We start from the raw sequence: 22376 nt of genomic DNA on the forward strand, positions 1-22376 counted from the left end.
AAGGAAAACGAGGAGACCTTCATGAGAGAGATGAGAGAGACGTAGGAGGGCTGATCTCTTGAGCAGCCGGATCAGACAAGTGTCTGTGGAGGCTCATCAGGAGACAGAGGTGTGATGTTGGGAAGGAGAAGATGATTAGACATGGAGGTCCCATTGGATGAAGACCTGGGGACTCCCTGAACTGAATTGTCTCTATGTGTTCCACCTGGCGTCTGGCCCTTGTTTGCCCTCAGGCTATGGGTTCCGTGTTGGCGGGAACTTCACCATTATCTGCAACTCCCTGGAGCTGGAGGGAGAGGTGGGCGTGGCCAAGGTGTTGGGGGGGTGACACAAGTTATCAGGAGTTGGGGGAAACTGGGTGCCATGAGGACACTAGGCTGAGTTAGAGGATCAAAAGGGAGAGGAGCAGGCAGCAAAGACAGCTGCCTTCCTCATCATGCCAAGGGCCGATGGCACTACCAGCCAATTAAGAGAAACGGTCCATGAAGAAATGGTTTTGCTCAGCAGAGTATAACACATTCAGGACAGCCCTGGCAAATAAAGATTCATCAGCCCAGAAACCCCAGCAGTTCACATGAGGCCAGACTCAGCAAGCTGATGAATCAACAGAGCCTGCGAGGCTGGAGAGGAGCTGAGGCTGGCGGGGCCATCTGCCTGGCGCACAGCAGCTCCCAGGCTGCCTCACCCCCAGCCTCATATCACCCAGAGCTCTACCCGGCCTCCTCCTCCCAAGAAGCTCAGCACAGCCTCCTCTAAATTACCTGCTGGGGAAGGGGAGAGAGCACTGATTTTTTAAGTCAGAAGTCTGGATGTTCTGACCTGGACATGGTAACTTGGTGTCCCTGAAATCTCAGGACACCAGCACCATGGAGGTGGAATGAGGAGTCTTGGCCTGATACCATACTCCCCAGGAGCACTGTGACATCGCACTGAGTCATTCAGCAGAACAACTCTCTGAAAAGGAGAGAGCTCGGTTCAGTGATAGAAGCTAGGAGGAGTCTAAGGATGTTGAGAGCAAAGAGAGCCTAAGGGAGAATATTCTAGGAAGAGGAGTAATAATGTCAGAAAGTCACTCTATTTCTAAAGGTGATGAGGAAGTCTTTAAGGCCTCTTAGTAAGAAGGAGAGATTTCATATCTGTATTAAGTCAAAACTCGGACATGAGCTCGGGGACCACCCCAGGTCCCTCTCTGTTCATCTGATGCTACTTTGTGAGCTGCGTGTCACTCTCTTTGAAGTGATTGTGCACACACACACACACACACACACACACAATTTTCTAGCAGGTTGAGAATTGTGACCTGTCAAAGGAGGTCACAGTAATAAAGGGGCACACTCCTCTGGTTGGACCTCTGCTAATACAACCTGTTCTCTGATTTATTTTCACAGAAGAAGGAGCCTGGATCTCAAAACAGGAAATTTGGGGTCCAACACTACATGCTATGTGGGGCTGTCATGGGCCTGATCTGGGCCTCAGCTTCCCTGTGTGTAAACTAGAGAGGACGAGAAGAGTCCCACTCTGCTCTGTCTTAGTCAGTCCTGGCTGCTATGACCAAGTACCATAGACTAACTGGCTTATATAAACAGTAGGTATTTATTTTCCTGGTCTCGGGGTGGGAAGTCCAAGATCAGGGTGTGGGCACGCTTGGGTTCTGATGAGGGACCTCTTCTGAGTCCCAGTCTGCTGTCTTCTTGTAGCTTCCCGTGGTGGAGAGATGGGGAGAGAACTCTCTGGAGCCTCTTTCACAGGGACACTAATCTTCCACCTACGTACCTCCCAATCCCATCAGGTTGGGTGATAGGATTCTAACAAATGAGTGGGGCCTGGGGACACAAACATCCAGTCAACAATATACCATCGCCATTTTCTAACAAACGGAGCCTTAGCTGAACAATTTGGGGTAAGGAAATTTTTTATTAAAAAGTGTTCCTTCACTTTCGTTTTAGATGCACTGTGCAAATGTAGTCAGCTACTGGGGCATAGATGGGATCATGTGCATGTGTGCTCATCTTTGTTTTTCTTGGTCTGTACTCTGCAAGACCCTCAAGGACCTTCCTGACTCTGGCCATCCATGAGGCGGGAGAAACCCCAGGGAATGGCAGAAGCCACACATGCACCAAGGGCCACAGTGCTGTTCCTCACCTCCAGGAGCAGGAGGTGCTTGCCTTTCCTCTGCCTTCCTGATCCCAAGCATCACCTTGTGCTAATTCCCAGACGGGTCAGAATTCAGGTCTGGGAGCCTGACCCTAAATCCCCAATCGCTCATGGAATCTGGAAACCAAGGAAACTCGGCATGGTTTGGCTCAGCCCTCTGTGTCTAGGTGAGCCGTGGCCAGTCTCTCCGCAGAGCTTTCTGAGGAGCCCTGCCCCTCTCCTCTTCCTGCCAGAAGCAGAAGATGGTATCCAGCCAGGTTTTTCAGGCCAATGGCTCATTTCCTTCTGTCTTAGAAACTTCTGGAAGGCAGGATGCCCACATCCTGGCTAAAGTCTTAGCCATTGTTCAGTCAGGAACTACTCCATTCAGGGAAGAGGAAGCAAAAGTGAACAGAGAAAGATCAGTCCTGGTGAACAAGCAACACACAGAAGAAACAGGAGCGGCCAACAAACACAAAAACGTTACCAACCTCAGGAAAAGAGATATAAGTGCAAAATAAAACAAGGATATGTCCTTGGCAAAGATGAAACAGGAGGAAGAGCAGCAGAGGAGGTAGCATTGTGCAAACAAGACTAGAAGGACGTGGATATCAGTCTGAGGTAGTGGGCGGGGGACCCCACATCTCTGCATAGCAGTGTGCCAGGGTGCAGCCAACTCAACAGGGTAGCTTTCTCTGGACTCGGCCATCCCATTTCCAAGAATGCACTTCCGCTGGATAATGAAGGATGAACACAAGGATTTGAACTTGGAACTATTCATTGAATGGGAAAGAACGTACTTGTCCATTCAGAGGGGATTGCTTGAATTCATTGTGGTATACAAACATAACAGAATTTTTTTTTTTTAGAATTAAAGTTGAAAAATGCATATATGAACAACAAAAAAAGATGTTCACAACCCACTGTTGGGTGGAAAAAGTAGTTTGCACTGCAGTCCCTTCGGTAGGATGACACTTTAAAAATATGATTGATCATAGATAAACAGAAAAATTAACAATGACTGTATCTGAGCTTCTAGAGGAGTTGTAAATATTTTAACTATGTATTCTGATATTCTATAGAAGCAAAGATGACTTGTGAAATACAAAAATAATGACCATAAGAGAAAGTCAGCCCAGGGAAGAAAGGGTTTCTCTGTCACAGAGTGCAGGTAAAAGTTTACCTGAATTTTAGACCCTCCCTAACCCTCCCTGACTAGTGGGGGAGACTAGAGGAAGAGGGGCCCGTCCCTTCCCACATCGTGAAGCCATAAATCCTGGAACAGGTGTTTTCCCTCTTTTCTCTCTGTGAAAATGTGCCACAAAGTCAGGTATAACTGATTAGAACAACCACAACAAAAATGTGCCACCATGCTCTCAGGAAATCCCCTCCCCTCCCAGGCCCTCAGGTGCCCTGTCTTTCCTCATCTGCCCCACTCTCCACGCTCCTCTGGCAGGTGCCTGTATCGTGGGCACAGTAGGAGGCTCGGAGCCAGCTGAGGGCCTGGATCTGAAGCGGCAATGCCACTTCCCAGCAGTGTGGCCTTGAGCCGTCAGGAAATGCCCCTTCATGCCTCAGTTCTTCATTACTGTGATGATTAGGAGTGGAAGGAAGAAAGGAAGGAAGGAAGGAAGGAAGGAAGGAAGGAAGGGAGGAAGGGAGGAAGGAAGGAAGGAAGGGAGGAAGGAAGGAAGGAAGGAAGGAAGAAAGGAAGGGAGGAAGGAAGGAAGGAAGGAAGGAAGGAAGGAAGGAAGGAAGGAAGGGAGGAAGGAAGGAAGGAAGGAAGGAAGGAAGGAAGGAAGGAAGGAAGGAAGGAAGGGAGGAAGGAAGGAAGGGACTAAAGATAAAAGTAAAAACCTTCTAAATGCAATGTGACTTTTATTCTGATATAGCAAAGGAATATCAGTGAAAATCCAAATCTAAATCAGTGGTTTAGCTAATAATAACACATTAATGCTAATTTCTTGGTTGTGACAAAGGTGCCATGCTTGTGTAAGATGCTAGCAGGAGGGGAAATTGGGTAAGGGCTCAGGGACTCTGTACTATCTTTGCAATTTCTCTGTGAATCTAAAATTACTCTAAAATGATTTTTTTAAAGTTAATTGCATAGAATGATGCCTGACACAAAGTAAGCATTCAATAAATATTGACCATTGCCTAATCAAATCCCCAGTGACAGTAGCTACTGCCATCTGGTCGGTACAATTTGAGGGAGCATCAAACCCTCTGCACGACCCACGGGACATCCCGTGGCCTCTCCCTGCAGCCTTTGTTCTCAGCGCTCACCCCTGCTTCTTGTCACCGAGACCTTGACTTTGAGCTACTCTGTGTTCAGGTTTATTGTATCTAAGCTGCACATTGCAAGTTGGCTCAAACATCTTTGGAAATAGTCAAGGTATTATCAGTGAATAATAAAAAATGCCTAAGTGGTTGTGTCTGTCTCTCCTGTGCAGAGTACCAGGACAAACCTTCAAAACCACGTCTCGGGACAGGGTGGGTTTGGAAACAGAAGGGCTAGGAGGGCAGGTCCTGTCAGCACTGTGTGACACCAGGCGGGTCACACCTCTGTGTGGTGGGGGAAGCCCTGCTTCCCTGGCTGTTTCACGGAGTAGCTAGTACAGCTTGTGTGAGCCTGTGGCAGGGATGCGACCTTGGCAGCTCTTCCCTCTGCAGGGACACTCATGCGCAGAGAGATCCAGTCAGCTGGGGCCAGAGTCTGTCTGGTAGGGGCCCCTTTCCTTCGTTCCTCTTCTCACAGGTCTCAGGCGCTCCACATGGTCAGTTCAGCCACCTGTCGTGGGCTCCTGGCCTCCACCCAGGAAGGGGCCTAAAGTGTTGTCCTGACCCCCCCCCCCCCCGCAGCCCCCTAGCCCAGGCTCCTGTTCCAGGGTGCTGTGGCCTCTGAGCTGGCCCCTCCACACTGCTGAAATCCTGCTCAGACTTGAGACAAAAGCCACCCTCTCACCTCTGTCTTCCTACCAGGTGGAGGCAGCCAGGAGAGGGCACATGAATGGATGTTTCCAGTTATCAGAGCTCTGGTTAGGTGGGGGAAAAGGGTTCTTGGTGGGGGGCAATTGCTATCCCGAACTCAGAGGCTTAGGCCCTTGCCTGAGGAGAGAAGGAGACCCAGAAACAACCTCCTGCCCATACCTCACCTGGGGATGTGCTGCCTTACCCTTTTTTCAAGGAAAAGAAAAAAGGTGTGATTCAGTGGTGGGGAGGACTTGGTGTGTGGCCTTATTCTGTCCAAGCTGGTGCCCTCTCTGCCCTCTAAACCGGGATGCAGGAGAGCTGCGAGGGAGGGGCACACTGCTCAGGCGCCTTCTCTGGCTCCAGGGGTCCCTCTCATTCAGTGCTGCATCCCTCCTTTTCTTTCTAGGTTACTCCTTGGACACTTCAAATTCAGATTCAAAGACTGACATAGTCCATGGGAGAATCATCCCCTCCAAGAAGTGCCAAGGCTGGGTCAGGGGGCCATGGGGCGGGCCCAGCCATGAACCTAAGGGGCTATTTCCTGAGGAGTGGAGCAAAAATAATAAGGAATATTTATCAAGCCCTCACTGTGTGCCAAGTACTGGATTATTCATTCAATGCTCATGAATATCTGTGAGGTGGAATTTTTATACACAGGGAAAATGAGATGCATGAAGATTTTACAACCTACCTAAGATCACATAGCCGTGATCACATGGTTGTGATCTTGAGTTTTGCACCCACACACTGAGTTCTGGAATTTACCTGTGCCATTGGTCACAATACTGCAGGAGAAGATCACAGGAATTCAAAGCGGTCTCTTCAGAGTTGCCTGCAGAAGAAATTCCAGGAGGGTAGAAAGGAGCTGGCCCAGGCAACTGAGTTTATTTCCAACTCCAAGTTGGGAGTTGGAGATAGAAGACAAAAGCCACCTCAGAGTGCCCTGGTCTGGTCTCACACAGCCCCATAAACCTCCCCTGACCCTTGGAGGCTGGTGTCCTTAGGTCCTTGGGTCCTGAGTTCCTGTCACTCTGAATTGAGGCAGACTAAAAAGGGGATGACCAAGGCCAGACCCAGGAGTCAAGCAGGAATAAGTGAGGTCAGGAAGCAGAGGCCACTGGAGCTGGTGGTCAGGCCAGACAGACACACCAAGCAAGTGATCAAGGTGGCCGCACAAGGCACCCACAGCAGGAGGGACATGATGCCAAAGTCATTTCTGTCTGTGCCAAGAAGCATTTTACACCTCTCTGCTGGGCCAGGAGCCAGTCTCAGGCTAGGGGATGCCCAGAGCTGACTGGCTGGAGGAGCCACAGACAAAGTTGTAGCTACACTTAAGCACCAAGCTCAGCACTGGAGGTTTGGCGTCTGTTTTCCCTTTGCATTTTAATCTTCCAAATGACCCTGAGGTCTGAATAAGTATCTGCATTCCACAGAGAGGCATGAGAGCAGAAAGAGGGACAATGGCTTGCCCAGGGCCACGCAGCTTCTACCCAGCAGGATATGCATTCCAAATATGGCCGGCTGGTTCCAGGACCCATGCGCTTCTCCCCTAGATAGCTTCTTCAGGCAGGGCCTCTTTCCCTCCCCTATCCTTAGCCACTTCCTACCAAGGCTTCCTGTCACACCCTTGCTCATACCAGGAAGTTCACCTGCTCACCCCCATGCCCCAGCTGGCCGCTGACACCTTTTAAGCCCAAAAAGTATCTCTTTCTATCTGTTTTCACAACTAAGCTATGAGGCAGGCCATGTCCCCCATGCTATAGGTAAAAAAAAAAAAAAAAAAAAAAAAAAACAGAGGTTCAGGTAAATAGTTGGCCCCCAACCCCTGCCATTCAAATCCAGGCCTTAGTTGAGTACCCTTCCAGACCACTTCACAGCACATCTGAGGCTCCAGATGCATCTGCGCCTCCACAGGACTTTAAACCTCCTCTGTGGCTCACAGTGACTGGCTCAGACGGCCTGACTGCAGAAGGGGGTTCTGTTCCCATCCTGCCGTGGATCTGGGGCCCCTTCTGGAGCTCTGCAGCAGCCGGGAGACACCTTGCCAATGGCTGGCAGGATCCTCCTTCTTACTGAGGCATCTTGACAAAAGAGAAGATGCTGGTGAAGGAGCCACAGAGCTGGCAGCTCGAGGCATGTGAGCCCTTGGACGGCGTGTCCTTCAGGGTTTGGTCTGCTTGGGAGGCCCCCCAAATCAAAGACTTTGTCCAACTGGAGAGGCTCCTGTCTGTCAGGACCGGGCCAGGTGGCCCCCTGATGGTACTGGATGAGTGAGACTGTCCCAGAGACAGTGTGGAACTCTCCCAAGAAACCCCACAAGCCACCTGGAGGGCAGTCATCCCTCTCCATCTGGTTTCCGCCCTAATGTTTTGCCTCCTGAGAGTCAGAATACGTTTATTGTTTTATTTGTTTGTTTCAAGTCTATTTGACAAATGAGGAAACTGAGGTTCACATAAATAGAGTAAGCTAGGAAGAGGCCAGGGTGAACACAGAAGTCTCGCAGTACCCAGAGAGGCCCCTCCTAGAGGGCACAACCCGGCCAGTCCCTTATCTAGAGGTCTCAGCTGGCATGGCGCAGACAGCCTGGGTCTGCCTCCACGCCTGTGAATGCCGGGTTTGTATGCCTGCAGCTCTAACCCAGGGCCTCGGGCTTCTGGAAAGGGTGAGGTTGGAGGGGTTCCAGGACATTGACTGGAAGGAATTCCAAGAGGTCACCATCTCCGTCGACACCACCCGCAGCTCGAGAAGGTCCACCTGAGCCTCCACAGACCTCTCCCCTCACCAGCCGGGACCCCCTGTTCGTCCCCCAGTCCTTCCTTTCCTCCCTCTTTCCCTTCTTCTCTTTCTCACTTTCTTTTCACACCCTGAAATGAGTTTTGTGAGGGACCAGGGCAGCCAAATTCCACAGCATTTAAATCACAGTTCCATTTAATCCTGGCAAATGGCATTTTCATAGAGTCATAGAATGTGAGAACTTGAAAGGATCTGATTGATGGTTTCAACCAACTCCCTGTTTTAATAATAGATGAGGACAGTGAAGGCCGAAGGGGAGGCGGCTCACCCGGGTCACAGAGCCCCTCTGTGAACAGCCTGGCCAAGAACCCGGGGCTGGGCCTCTTGAACTCTGCCTCCCTCCACCAGCTCCCTCCGTCCATTCTGAACAATGGCAAGACAGTGTCCTGAGAAGTATGTGGTCAGGGTGAGAGTTGGGGACAACCCTGAATCCCTGCTGGAGCCACCAGGTCGGGTCAGAGACACAGGAGAGCCAGGACTTGGGGCAGCTGCCATGGACCGTTGTCATACAGGCCCAGGATTTCTGAGCATTTTGATTGTTTAATGAATAGCTAAGTGTAAAATAGTCCCCCTTTTAAATATAGAGACAGTTCAAATTTAAAAATACCTGCGACTCATCGGTGATCTCTCACAGAGTCCAACTCTCCCCTTTCACAGGAGAGGTGGCCTGTTCAAGACCACCCAAGACCGGACTCCAGGGCAGGTGAGGGAAGTCACATGCAGGACTGCTGTCCTGGCAGCACTGCTATGGTATGGCATCCTGCAAGAGCGTGTCCCCAAGCACCCCGACCCACCCTTTCCCCCCAGGTCTTCCGTGACTCGCCCCAGGAGACCTTGACCTTGGCTTTCTCTCATGATCCACATTCACAAAATCTCTTTGAGTATTTTTTCCCCTGACATATCCCTCTAACTCCAAAGTGGGCCAGAACATTCTGAGCCCTTGCTGGAGGCAGGGAAGGGCTGCAGACACCCTTGCCCTCTGCCAAGCCCTTCCCATCTGCCACTCCCCTCGCCTCCGGATGTTCTGCCCTGTACATCCCAGCTCCAAATAACACAGCTGACACCCCAGAAAAGTCCCATAAAGCTGAATTGGGACCATGTCAGCAAAAGGGGAAAATGAGATCATGGCCACCCTGCCACCTTCCCTGGCTGGCTAAATCTGTCAGCAGGCCATGGGTTCGCCAAGCCCTCCCTGACCCTTCTTGCACATTCAGCCTGGAAACTGAGACAGGAGCAGAGGGCAGTGAATGATGAACAGCCTGGTAAATCTAAGTCCACACGAGAAAGTCAGGTGCTGGGACGAGCTGAGCACTGCTGGTAATAAGGGTGAACCCCAAGAAAAGAACAAGCAAAATCTGGCACTTCTAGTCAGGGACAGGGGTCTGAAGCGAGCCTGGAATGATAGATGGAATTCGTATGGACAGAGGCAAGCCGAGGAACAGTGAAGGTATTAGACAGACAGACACTCAGGGACCGAGCTGGGGCAGGCGTCATGCTGGGGCAATGGTGGCCCAGGGCCCAGGTCCAGCTCTACCGGGGTCCTTGACGATCCTGAGCTCTGCTTCCTCTTCTAGTCAGGGGACAACTGGGTGAGCACAGTTTTTCTTACCCCCTTGAGCAGAGGTACTGTGCTCTATTCTCCCAGCACCTAGCTTAGTCTGGCAAACGACTCAGGGTGTGTGAGTGAGTGAGTGAGTGAGTGAAGACATGATTTAACATAAACATCAACCTGACGAGTAAGGTATGAAAACAGACACCTGAATAAAGCAACTTCAACTTTAAATTTCTCAAGACATTCCCCACGGCTACTAAAGTCATCCCCCTAACACCCTGGTGGACAGAGCGTAGATTCCCCAAGTCCCACTTGACAAGTAGGGAAACTGAGGCTTGAGATGCTGGAAGGAGCAGCAGGTCACCTCAACAGTGAGCTTGGGGGCAGGAGCAGAGCTGGATGGCTGCTGTTCTGAGTTCTCTCTGGGGATTTGCCTGCCACGCAGGTGCTGTGTTCTGGCCTGTCCTGGGCAGGGAGTCTGGCTGCCTCAGGAGGGCAAGCTAACTGCCCATCTGCCCAGGGGCCTGGGCCTCCTTACCTGTGCAGCACCTGTCAGAATATAGCTGACATTTCGATCTCCCTCCAAGTGGCTCCTGAGCCATCTGTCAGTTTGTTCTGAATTAAGCAGGGTAAGAGCCAGAGGACTGTTTATTGTTTCCCCCAAATCTCAACAGAGATGTTGAGCAACTTTCTGGGACAAGCCAAGGCTTTGCTGAGGTGACCTCCCTATTAGCCTTCTCCTCCTTCCAGAAGTAAACTTGTCTGAGAGAAATCGAATCGGGGAGCACAAAGAAGCTTTTCAACAATAGTAGTTTAAACCAAGAATGGTTTAAAGCCTGCAGGACTTATCAGAACCATCAATGTTCTACTGGACTCTACAAATAAATCTTCGAGTGGAAACAAATTTAACATGCATCACTTCCCGGCCTCCTTTGACCACAGATATTTTTCCACATCACTCAGTGTGAGGATCTAGAGTCCCACACCTTGGGAAAAGTTCTGCACACAGCCAAGTGTTTCTTGGGAGTTGGAGTGGAAAGAGAAAAGGCTTCGTTTCACCACATAAGGGATCGGAGAACCTGGGAAAAACACCTTAGCCTATTTCCCTAGCTTTCAAACAGGGATGGTATGCGGAGCTCTCGATGCTGACACAGGGGAAAATGAGGTATCAGGTGTCGGGGTTGAGCCTCCCGTCAGTAAGTCATCACACAGGTACATAAACTTGCTCCCCAAAAGGTGAATGGATGTGAGATTTACCTGAAAAGATTCATGGACAAGTAACTTTTTCTTTGACAAAAGGATTCTCTGAGTTGCAAAATGACAAAGGATCTGTATGTTACAAATCCCTGCTGACCCCTCTCTCGCAGTCCATTTATTTAGGTATAATTTAAAACAGGAATACCCTAACTGTAAACTGAAGCCAAGGTGTGGGACTCTGTGAACTCAGTTCCTGGCTTTCTGAGGTCCCTTCAAGATCTCTGGGCTTCAGGGTGAGATGCTTCCTGAGCGCTGCCTGGTCATTAAGGTCCTCAACACCTCCATAAGAGTCTTGCTCTCACAGACTCAGTCCCACATCTCCACATGCTCAGGCCAAGTCCATGACAATCCCCTCTGCCTGGGATTGGCTTCTCCTATGGCAAAGGTCACTGGTGATCCCTCACCCCCAATCCAGGTTCCCCCCTTGACTTTAGAAACAGACTGAAAGCTGTGTTTCCCAGACTTGCTCACTGGGGGCAGATGCGTCTACTAGACAAAGTTCTGTGAGTGAGCTATGAGGGCAAGTGACATTTGCCAGCTGTGGAGCAGCCAGCCTGGACCATTTGCCATTTGCTCAACATTTCTTTCTTTCTTTTCTTTTTTTTTTCTTTTTTTCTTTGTTTTTGTACCAGGGATTGAACCCAGGGGGTGCTTAACCATGGAGCCATATCCCCACCCTTTTATATTTTTTATTTAGAGACAGGGTCTCACTGAGTTGCTTAGGGCCTCACTAAGTTGCTGAGGCTGGCTTTGAACTTGCCATCCTCCTGCCTCAGCCTCCTGAGCTGCTGGAATTACAGGCCTGTGTCACCAAGCCCAGCTTGCTCAACATTGCTGACAGAGGATAGCAGAGCAACAAGATGGATGGCTCTTGGGTCTCCAAAACCACGGAACTGCCACACTCATCCCAAACAGCTCCATTAACACTGTGCTAAGGGAGAAAAGCTCCACTGTTGTGGTTGAACCATTGATAATAAAGTTACCAGTTGAAAATAAAGTTGATCATAAAGATTAGAGCAGAGGTAAATGAAATAGAGAATACAAAAAAAAAAAAAAACAAAAACCAGTGAAACCAAAAGCTAATTCTTCAAAAAGACCAACAAAATTGACAAAACTTTATGTAGATTGACTAAGAAATAAAGGAAGAAGACACAAGTCACTAAAATCAGAAATGAAAGTGGGCACATCATACGAATTCTACAGAAATAAAAAGGATTCTAAGAGAGTACTGTGAACAATTATACACCAACAAATTGGATAGCCCAGATGAAACAAATTCCTGGAAACACATATGTACCAAGACTAGAACATGAAGAAACGGAAAGTCTAAATAAACCTCTGAACCTATAAAGGTATTGAATCAGTAATAAACGTTCTCAAAGAACTCAACAAAATAACAATCTTGGCCCTGATGTCTTCACTAGTGAATTCTACTAAATATTTAAGGAAGAAAGAGCACCAACCCTTCTCAAAAGTTTCCTGAAACTTGGAGAGGAGAGAACATTTCCTAATTTATTTTGTGAGGCCCAAACCAGAAAAAGACATAAGAAAATTACAGACCTATATCCCATCTGAAAATTGATTGAAAAAAAAAAAAAAAAAAGCCCTCTATAAAGGTCACCATTGTGGCCTTGGCTGTGGCAATGGAACCTTTTCACCTTACACTACCACTTCTAAATAGTCTTCAAAATGCACCTGGAGGACACCTCCTCCATGAAGTCTCACCTGATTATACTCTTGATATCTACGCTCCACAGAGCATATTGCCCATCTTAGAACATATTGTCTAGATCAAATCTGGATATAGTGAATTCAATTTTATTAATATGAGTCCCCAAGTATAGAACATGGCACATATCAGGAAGGTATGAAAAGACAGTCCTGGGCTGGGTTTATATGGCCTTCTCTTGTTTGTGGTTGCTAAGGTGTCTCCTTTGCAGACATAGTCTTCCAGACTGTGCTGTGTGCCACCACAGGGCAGGGCCAGTCTCAGGTCTTTGTTGCCACTGTGGCACATGACACTCAACAGAGACTTGGAGACTGGACTCTCCTGTTACCAAAAGAAACCCAAGGGGAAATAATGTTGGCCTTGGCTAGTGGGGTGTGGCAGGGGACAGTCTGGGCGCTGAGCCTTTAAATATAACCTGATGTCAGAGAACTTGGTGACATGTAACCCAAGACAGGACCTGCTATAATCGGATCCTTCCGACGTGGAAAAATGAGGCCGGCCGACTGCCGCCGCAGTAGAGGCGACAAATGTTTGCCCTCGGGTGTGAGGATGACTGCCGGGTTCCATGCTGTCTCAGGGAGACACGCACACCTGTTCCTGACCAGCGCCCTCAGATGGGCCAGCTGGAGTCCTGTGAAAGGATGGTGCCGCTAGCTGACACACAATGCCACCGACTGCTGGAGATGGGGTGGAAGGCCCCGTGAGTTGTGAGTGTCCTGACAGCAGAGGTAACTAAGCCAGCTGACCCCTTGCAGGGACACTACTAGGGGATTCCAACCTCAGACTGGGAAGGAGCTTACACAGGGTAGCTTGAGGTTTAGAGGTACTGTGATTTTTTTGAGACCATAGGAATCTCCTCTCCCTTGACTTCATTCTGACATAGCTCCGGGAAGTCTATTGCAGTATCTGAAGTTCTACAATTAGAGCTTATTCCCTAAGGGTAAGTCACCATGATCTCCCAGAGCTGTGTCTAAAGGGTGCTAGATAATACTATATGGTTGTTGCCCCTTGCCCTAGATGACTTGGGGCAAGGATTATTGGGACACTAAGTCACCCCATAAGGGTGTCTGACCACCATCAGGCAACATGAAGACAAGCTGTGGTTGGGGAAGAGGTGGTGGTAGTGAGAAAGCCGAAGGTATAGGAAGATCTTAGGAAGGAAAGACTTCCAAGGGAGCGCTTGACTGGGAGTCCACAGACCTGCCTTGGGAGGCTGCTCCCTGGCAGTGGGACTTGGGCATGTCACCATACTACCTGGAGAGCTCAGGTCCTTCTATTCCCAAACAAGAGGGGCATGTGCTGGTGCCCACGGACCTTCCCACCCTGATAGGGTCTGAGGACAAAGAGCAGGCTGGTCACCATTCATAGTCCATAGTTGCAGACAACAGAATCCACTCAGCTACTTTAAGCAAAAAGGAATTCATTGAGGAGAAGAGATAACCCACAGAATCATTGGGAGGTAGAGGAGACACATCCAAGAGTACCTCCCAGGAATGAGCCCCAAAGCATAATGCAGAACTAGCAGCCAACAGAACTGGAGCTTCTGCCTTGATCAGAAAATTCCAGAACAAAAACAGCCACCATAACCCTTGCTCTAGAACTATGCCATTTCTTTCTTGATTTGTGCTGACAAAGTGGGTGCCCAGGCCCCCTGCCTTTCCTCCCATATAACTTCAGCTTTGAGTCTCATGTACAGAATGTCATCTTAGTAGCAGAGCCTAAGCCACAGCTAGAATCATTGCTGAGAAAGATCTCCACTGTTAGCTGTCCAATATCTCGACACACTAGGAGAAGGTAAAATATGTTTTGAAGTGTCCAAACTACCTCATCAAGAGTCCTAAGAATTTCTCACCCTTTGACCTGATAATTGCCTTCTATAAATCCATCTAAAGGAAATAGAGATGAAAGTGAACATTCATGCATAAAAGGGAGGGATGGGAGGAAGGAAGACAAAACTAATGAACAGAGGCCTGGTTAAATAAATTTTGGAACATTCAGATGAAAAGAATTTTTTTGGCCAATAAAATGAAGTTTCAAAAATTATTCAAATCTTCTTATCTTTTAATTTTTAATTTTGCAATTATCAAAAATTTCAAAATTTGCAATGATACGATATTAAATGGAAATGACCAAAAACTCAAACTACCTGCACAGGTGAATCCCAATATCATGCAGAGCCTGATATTGAAGGACAAACCCACAGGTGTATATCTCAGTTTGATTGGATGGGATTTCTTGATTTGCTTTACACACTGTTCTGTAGCATCTAAGTGTTCTACCAAGAAGGTACATTGCTTTTACAATTAATGATTGTAGAAATTAAAGGATTACAAAGACAAAGCAGGGATGTGATTGCTCCTCACTTGCTTGCACACCTCTGCTTGCTGACTGCAGGTCTTGAGACTGACTGGCCGGAGGACAGATTAGAGCTGAGTTTGGGGAGGAGAAGGTGACAGATCACGATGACAGGTAGGATGAGGTCTGACCACAGAGGAGCGCGGGCCACCTCTGACTGATCTGGTATATCCTGGGATGTCAATAAGTACTTGTTCTACACCCTAATAGGGAAGTGGTCAAAGGACTTGAAAGCAGTTAGTTTGCAGAAACAAGAACACAGATGACTTTGAAACAGATGAAAAAGATATCCAGGCTCAATGGAAACCAAACAAATGCAAAATAAAACAAGAACTATTTTTCACTTAGCAGGTGGGCAAAGATCACAATGTTTGCTGAGACATGGGGTGACTAGAGAGGAGGAGGGAGCCGCTGTATTCTGTGCCTGCAGGGCAATTTGCTATATCACATCCATCAGACCAGGAAACCCACGAGCCCTTTGATCCAGCCACTCTACTTTCAGAAATTTGTTCTCCAAATATAACTGTGTATTGCTCATATGCAACAGGGGCTTGTACAAGGGTGCTTACAGTGATGTTACTTATCTTGGCAAAAGATTAGAAGCCAAGTCTTCGGTAGGGGTCTGAGTAAATAAATCATGTGCATTCGTATGATGGATCACTGTACTAAAAAGGAGTGACCCCACAGATACATTTATAAGTGACAAAATCAAGGTGAAAAGCAAAGTATATAAAGTCTGACTTTTGTAGGAAAAATATTTACATATGCGATTTCACACACACACACACACACACACACACACACACCCCACATACACATACTTCTGGTGTCCCTGGAGAGGAACATCTGGATATTTGAGGGTCTGAGTAAGACTCACTATTTATTGTTTATACATTTGTACCATTGGCTTACTTAATCAGGTTCATGTTTATGTATCACATTTTTTATTTTAACATACAATTAAAATAACTAATACTTACTGAATTGATTGGGCTGACAAGACGAGAGTCATCTGGATGCATAGGGTTTGGGAGGAATGCTCTTAAGGAAAATTCCCATACAGAAGAGAGGGAAGCAGGACAGAGCCCAGGAGGGAGCTGAAGTGGTCACATACCAAGAGGACTGGAGGGACCCTCTTGCTAAGTTAGATTTTAATCAAAAGACCCCCTCTGGTCCCGGTTCCCCTCAGGAAACTGGCAACCACTTGGTTAATCTTCTTTACTAGTTCTAGCCAAGAAAATGGCTGGTTACTTGCAGCCCACAGGTTCCCTTCCCTTCTTCAACTCTCCACTCCAGGACACTGACACCTGACCAGGGACCCTCTGCTTCGCCAGGCTTCTAAAGTCTACATTTACCCCAAGAGAACAGAAGGTGAACATCTGCTCCCCAAGGGCTTCAGGCTAAACCTGAGTTTGACCTTTATTAGAAAGGACCTGCATTTTTGTTCCTTACAATTCATGTTAACTTTGAATTCCATTTTCACCTCTTAGAATATTCTTAACTTCCACTTAAGGGCAAGATGGTTACATTCTACTTAAATAAATAAAAGAGCCTGCCAGCACTAGCAGGATGATAGCACATGGCGTCTCAAATGATGGGCAGACAGAACGGTCTCCAGCTGGACTCCAGCTTCTTACTACAGAGCCTGCAGCCCTTCCTGGGGTGAGGGGTGGTGGAGGTGGATACATGGGGTACATGGGGTGGGGAAGGAGCCCCTCAGCTCTCTGGGTGGCCCAGCCAGCTTGTTCCATGGGGTCCCCAGGCACCTCTGCTTCTCCATCTAGGGACCACTTATACCCTCTGAACCCACCAGAGGGATTGTGGTGGGTGGAATGGTTGTGGAGACAGTAAGTTTTAGTGCCCCACTACACCTGAATAGGTGTGCTTATTTGAATATTAAATATTGTTTTAAATAACTTACCATAGGGCAAAATGGAAGCTCCTGGAGATACCCCAAACCAATCCCAAAGTCCTGAAGCATTACTGACACTGGAATTTGTTCTGGGTACTAGTACACTGCAGGGTGTTCCCCAGCATCCCTGGTCTCCATTCATGACTTACCAGCAGCACCCCTTCCAATTGTGATGCCCCAAAATGCCTCTAGACTCTGTCCACTAGACCTCTGTCTCACCCCTACATGAGAACGCTCAGGGTCCCTGGCACAGTACCACAGGTCGGCAGCGGGGAGCACACGGATGCCCTTTCATTGATCTTTACCCAAGATCATAAGGGGTAGTTCCTAGTGTCATGGGGAAGTCGGGCAGCTGCTTGATGGCCTTCCATCTAACCCAGCACAGAGACAAACAAGTTCTAGTGTGCCCCTGTCCCCTCCCAGAAGCCTAACCTGGAATCCAGGCCTCAACCACCTACCTCCAAAATCCTGAGTTTCCACCTCCCACTAACCAGATTCTTTTTGATTCTTGAGTTTTTCACCCAGAAATGCCAACAGCTTCTGCCTTATAGTTTCCATTATTATTAGATCTAGGAGGTAATTAAAAGTCTCAAAGGGTTTCTGGGACATCAAATGGCCCTTTTTAAATTAAAAAGAAAGGAACAAGGGAGGGGAACCTACAAGCACTTTATTTTCTTCCAAAAGTGAATTAGACACATGTGGAATAGGTTTCCTTTTGACTAGGCTCTATTTTAAGGCTTAAGAAGATTGTCCTTAAAATATAGCCCAGCCTTATATGGTTGCCAGGGTTTTTAGAGGAATGGGCCTGTGCATTGCCAGTTGCATAGGGTGCGGCCCATGGTTCTGGGGGAGGAGGAGCCCAGGGCAGCAAGGCTCAGGACATCTGAGAGTTGTAGATGTTGCACCAAGGGCTGGAGGGACTGTGGGGGCAGGGGGACTTCAAAAGAAGGCAGAACTGAAATATTTTTATAGTCTGCAATTCTTTATGAACACAAAATGTGTTTTCACCCCTCCAGGGGTCAGGCTATTCTCTCCACCTAGAAATCTCTACCTCCCCGTGTACTTACTGTTCCCTCATTCTTCCAAGTACATCTCAGTATCTTCCCTTCTTTGTTTCTGATAAATAAGCAAAGATACGTATAACTGCATGTGTGTATAAAATATGTGTGTGTGTGTGTGTGTGTGTGTGTGTGTGTGTGTGTGTATGTGATGATTGCAATTTGGTTTATAGCAGTGAGATAGTGGAAATAGGTTCAAAAGTCCAGTAACAGAGTACTAGTTAGATATTGTATAACAATCAGTGAAACACTCAGCCATTCAAGATTGAAGACATTAATGACTCTTGGCTTGATTAGATGAAAAGAAGTCAATAGTATATATGATCCTATTTTTTAAAAAATGTTTTCTACAAGAAGGATTCTGGGAAGATGGCAGAGTAGGAAGCACCAGGCACCTATCTCCCCACATAATTGCATCGTGGGGGTCTGTTTGATATGAGTATTTTTGAACTCTGGAGTCTATGGAAGGCTTGCAACATCAAGGGGAAGGCTTGGAGGCTAGCGTTGGTCTGTCTCAGCTCTTAGCTTGCTAGGAGCTACCAGCCCCACTGAAGGTAGTTGTGCATGTGCTCCTGGAACAGCTTGAATGCAACTTACAGAAATTGGGTGGACAAAAAGTACCTTGTCTTCCAATTTGGGGATCTCTGCTCCTGTCACTGACTACAGCTTCTGATCTTGGAGGTGTCAACAGAGAGGCAGGCAGCCAATCTTTGCTGCATGTCTTCCTGCTTATTGCAAACCCCTCCAACTCAGAACCAAGTCACTCCCAGGGGATTTAAAGGGCCTGGAACTTTTTTTTTCCTTTACTACCCACCCCCCCCAATCTTTTGGGAAACTTACTTTAAAGACAAAGCCATTCAAAAGCAACTACATTTATGAAAGTATAAAGTCACTGCACAAATATAGGGAAAGAAAAAGGCTCATAAATGACCCGAGAAGACCTTAAGTTTTACCTCAGGCCATTCCTCACCATGGAGACAGCCTGTAATGATAAAAAAAAAATTAATAAAAAATATCAAAACCTGGGGAGAATACGATTTCCAGAGTTAACACATTATTGAATTCAAATGTTCAGTTTTCAACTAAAAAGTCACAAGGCATAAAAGGAAATACAAAAATATGATTCATTCAAGGGGAAAATAAACCACAGAAATTATCACTGGAAAGACCAGATGGAAAAATATACTAGACAAAGACTTTAAACCAATTGTCTTTAAAATGTCCAAAGAGCCAAAGGAGGATGTGAAGAAAACAATGCATGAACAAAGCAGAAATATCAACAAAGAGATATGAAACATCAAAAGAAACCAAAAGGAAATTCTAGAATTAAAAGATACAAAAATCAAAAAGAAAAATTCACTACAAGGTTTCAAAAGCATATTTGAGCAGGCAGAAGAATCAGTGAGTTTTAAGATAGAACCACTGAAAAGAGTCTGATGAAGAGAAAAGAAGATTGAAGAACAGTGAAGAGAGCATAAGGGACCTGCAGACCATAACCAAGTGAACTAACATACACAAGAAAGAAGTATTGGAAAGAGAAAAAAGGAAAAAGGATGAGAGAGTATCTGAGGAAAAAATGGCCGCAAACTTCCTAAACGTGGTGAAGACGTGAGGGCACACTTTCAAGAAGCTCAGCAACTTCTAACAAGATGAATTCAAAGATTCATACTGAGACATTGTAATCAAATTGTCAAAAGGTAAGGATAAAAAGAAACTTGCAAGCAGCAAGAGAGAAGTGACTCATCATATATAATGGATTCTCAATAAGATCATCCCCAGATTTCTCATCAGACACTTAAGAGGCCAGAAGTCAGTGGGCTGACATAGTCAACATGTTAGGAAAAAAAAGAACAAAAACTTATCATCCAAGGATTCTATATCTAGCAAAACTGTCCTTCAAAGTGCAGGAAGCATTAAGATACTTCCAATTAAACAAAAGCTGAGGGATTCGTTACTACTAGAACTACCCTGTTGAAGGTTGTTCTGCAGGTTGAAATGAAAAGACAATAGATGCTAACTCAAATTGTATGAGAAATAAAGATTCCAATAAAGGTCCATATATGGGTGATTAGATGAGCTAGTTCCATTGTAACAACAATCTGTAAATTCATTTTTTGTTCTGTTTTCTGTGTGAATTAAGAGACAATACATTTTTAAAAAGTATTTATCTAAGAGCAAGTTTTATTGTAATTTTAGTTTATTATTTCATATTTCATTTTCCATACAATTTAAGAGGCTAATGCCTGAAAAGCAACTATTAGCTTGTGTTTTGGGAGAGTCAATGTGTAAAGATATAATTTGACATCAATATGGAAATGGATGGAGAAAAAGCAGAGATGTTATATTTTATTAAAGTTAAATAGGTATTAGTTCAAATTAGAATGTTATAAATTTGTGATGTTCAGTATAATTCCCATTATAACCACAAAGAAAAGAGGTATACAATATACAAAATAAAAGATATGAGAAAGGATTAAAATATTTTAACACGAAAATCAACTAAACACAAAATAGGTTCATAATGCAAGAGATGAGTAACAAAAAACAGAAAGCATAAAGAAATAGCCAAATAACTGAAGTTTCTTTTTATCAGTGATTACTTTAAATGTAAATAGACTACACTCAACAATGATAATGCTGGAATAAGCAGAATGAATAAAAATAAGTCCTGATACAAAGTCACTTTAGGTCTAAAGACACGAATAGACTGAAAGTAACAGGATAGAAAGGACAGCTCTTTTCTGCAAATTGAAACCAAAGCAAACTTGAACTAAAGAGGGTTATAAGAGGCAGGGAAAGACAGTATATATTAATATAAGGTTCAATACAGAGAAGATATAATAATAATAAACATTTAAGCACCAAATAACAAAATAGATGAGGCCAAAATTGACAGAATTAAAGGGAGTAATAGTTCAACAACAGTAACTGGAGATTTCAATCCTCAACCCTCAATAATGGATAGAACATTCAGAGAAAAGATAGGGAAGGAAACAGAGGACTTAACACAATAAACCAATTATATGTGCCAAACAGATGCTGAACTCTCTATCTAACAATAAAATGTATATTCTTCCTAAGGGCACTTGGAATATTTTCCAGGATAGACAATATGTTAGACCACAAATTAAATGTCAATAGATTTTAATAGATGGCTATAATGCAAAGGGTCTTCTCTAATCACAATGAGAAGTTAGAAATCAATAACAGAAGAAAAACTGGAAAATTCACAAATGTGTGTAAAGTAAATAACATTCTCATAAACAACAACTAGATCACAGAAGAAATCACAAGGGAGAATAGAAAATATTTAGAGACAAGTAAAAACAAAAACAGCATACCAAAGTTTATGAGGCACTGTGAAAGCAGTGCTAACAGGAACATCTACAACCGTAAGTGTTTACATTAACAAACATGAAAGACCTCAACTCAACAACCTAGCTTTACTAAACCACTAGAGAAAGAGAACAAAATAAATCCAAAGTGAGCAGAAGAAGAAAAATTAAAATATCAGAGTAGAGGTAAATGAAACAGAGAATATAAAAACATTACAAAAAAAAAAAAAAAAAAAAAAAAACAGTGAAACCAAAAGCTAATTCTTCAAAAAGACCAACAAAATTGACAAAACTTTATGTAGATTGACTAAGAAATAAAGGAAAGAGACACAAATTACTAAAATCAGAAATGAAAGTGGGCACATCATATAAATTCTACAGAAATAAAAAGGATTCTAAGAGTACTGTGAACAATTATACATGAACAAATCGGATAACTCAGATAAAACAAATTCCTGGAAACACATATGTACCAAGACTAGAACATGAAGAAACAGAAAATCTAAATAAACCTCTGAACTTGTAAAGATATTGAATCAGTAACAAATGCTCTCAAAGAACTCAACAAAATAACGATCTTGGCCCTGATGTCTTCACTGGTGAATTCTACTAAATATTTAAAGAAGAAAGAGCATTAACCCTTCTCAAAAGTTTCCCAAAACTTGGAGAGGAGAGAACACTTCCTAATATATTCTGTGAGACCAAAACCAGGAAAAGACACAAGAAAATTACAGACCTACATTCCTTTTGAAAATCAATTTTAAAAAACCCTCAATAAAATACTATCAAGCCAAATTCAGCAGCATATTAAGAGCTATATGCCCTGACCATATAGGATTTATTCCTATACTTCAAAAATGACTCATATATAAATATTAATCAATGAAATACACTGCATTGACAGAATGAGAGGGGAAATCAGTGATCACATTAATTGATGCAGAAAAAGCATTTGACAACATTCATGTTTTTTAGGTTAAACACTCTGTGTTAAACAGATTGTATCAAACACTTAAAATAGAAATAGAAGTAAGCTACCTCAACATGAAAAAGTCAGCCATATATGAAAAATCCATAAGAAATATCATACTCAATGAAGGAAAGACTGAAAATTTTTTTTCTAAGATCAGGATAAGGCAAGGATGCTCACTTTTACAACTTCTATTCAAAGTTGCACTAGAAGTCCTAACCAGAGCATTTAGGCAAGAGAAAGGAATAAAGGACAAATACATTGGAAAGAATAAATGTAAATGTAAAATTATTTCTATTTACAGATCTT

Source organism: Sciurus carolinensis, chromosome 2 (genome assembly GCF_902686445.1).
Source record: "Sciurus carolinensis chromosome 2, mSciCar1.2, whole genome shotgun sequence".
Taxonomy (NCBI): Eukaryota; Metazoa; Chordata; class Mammalia; order Rodentia; family Sciuridae; genus Sciurus; species Sciurus carolinensis.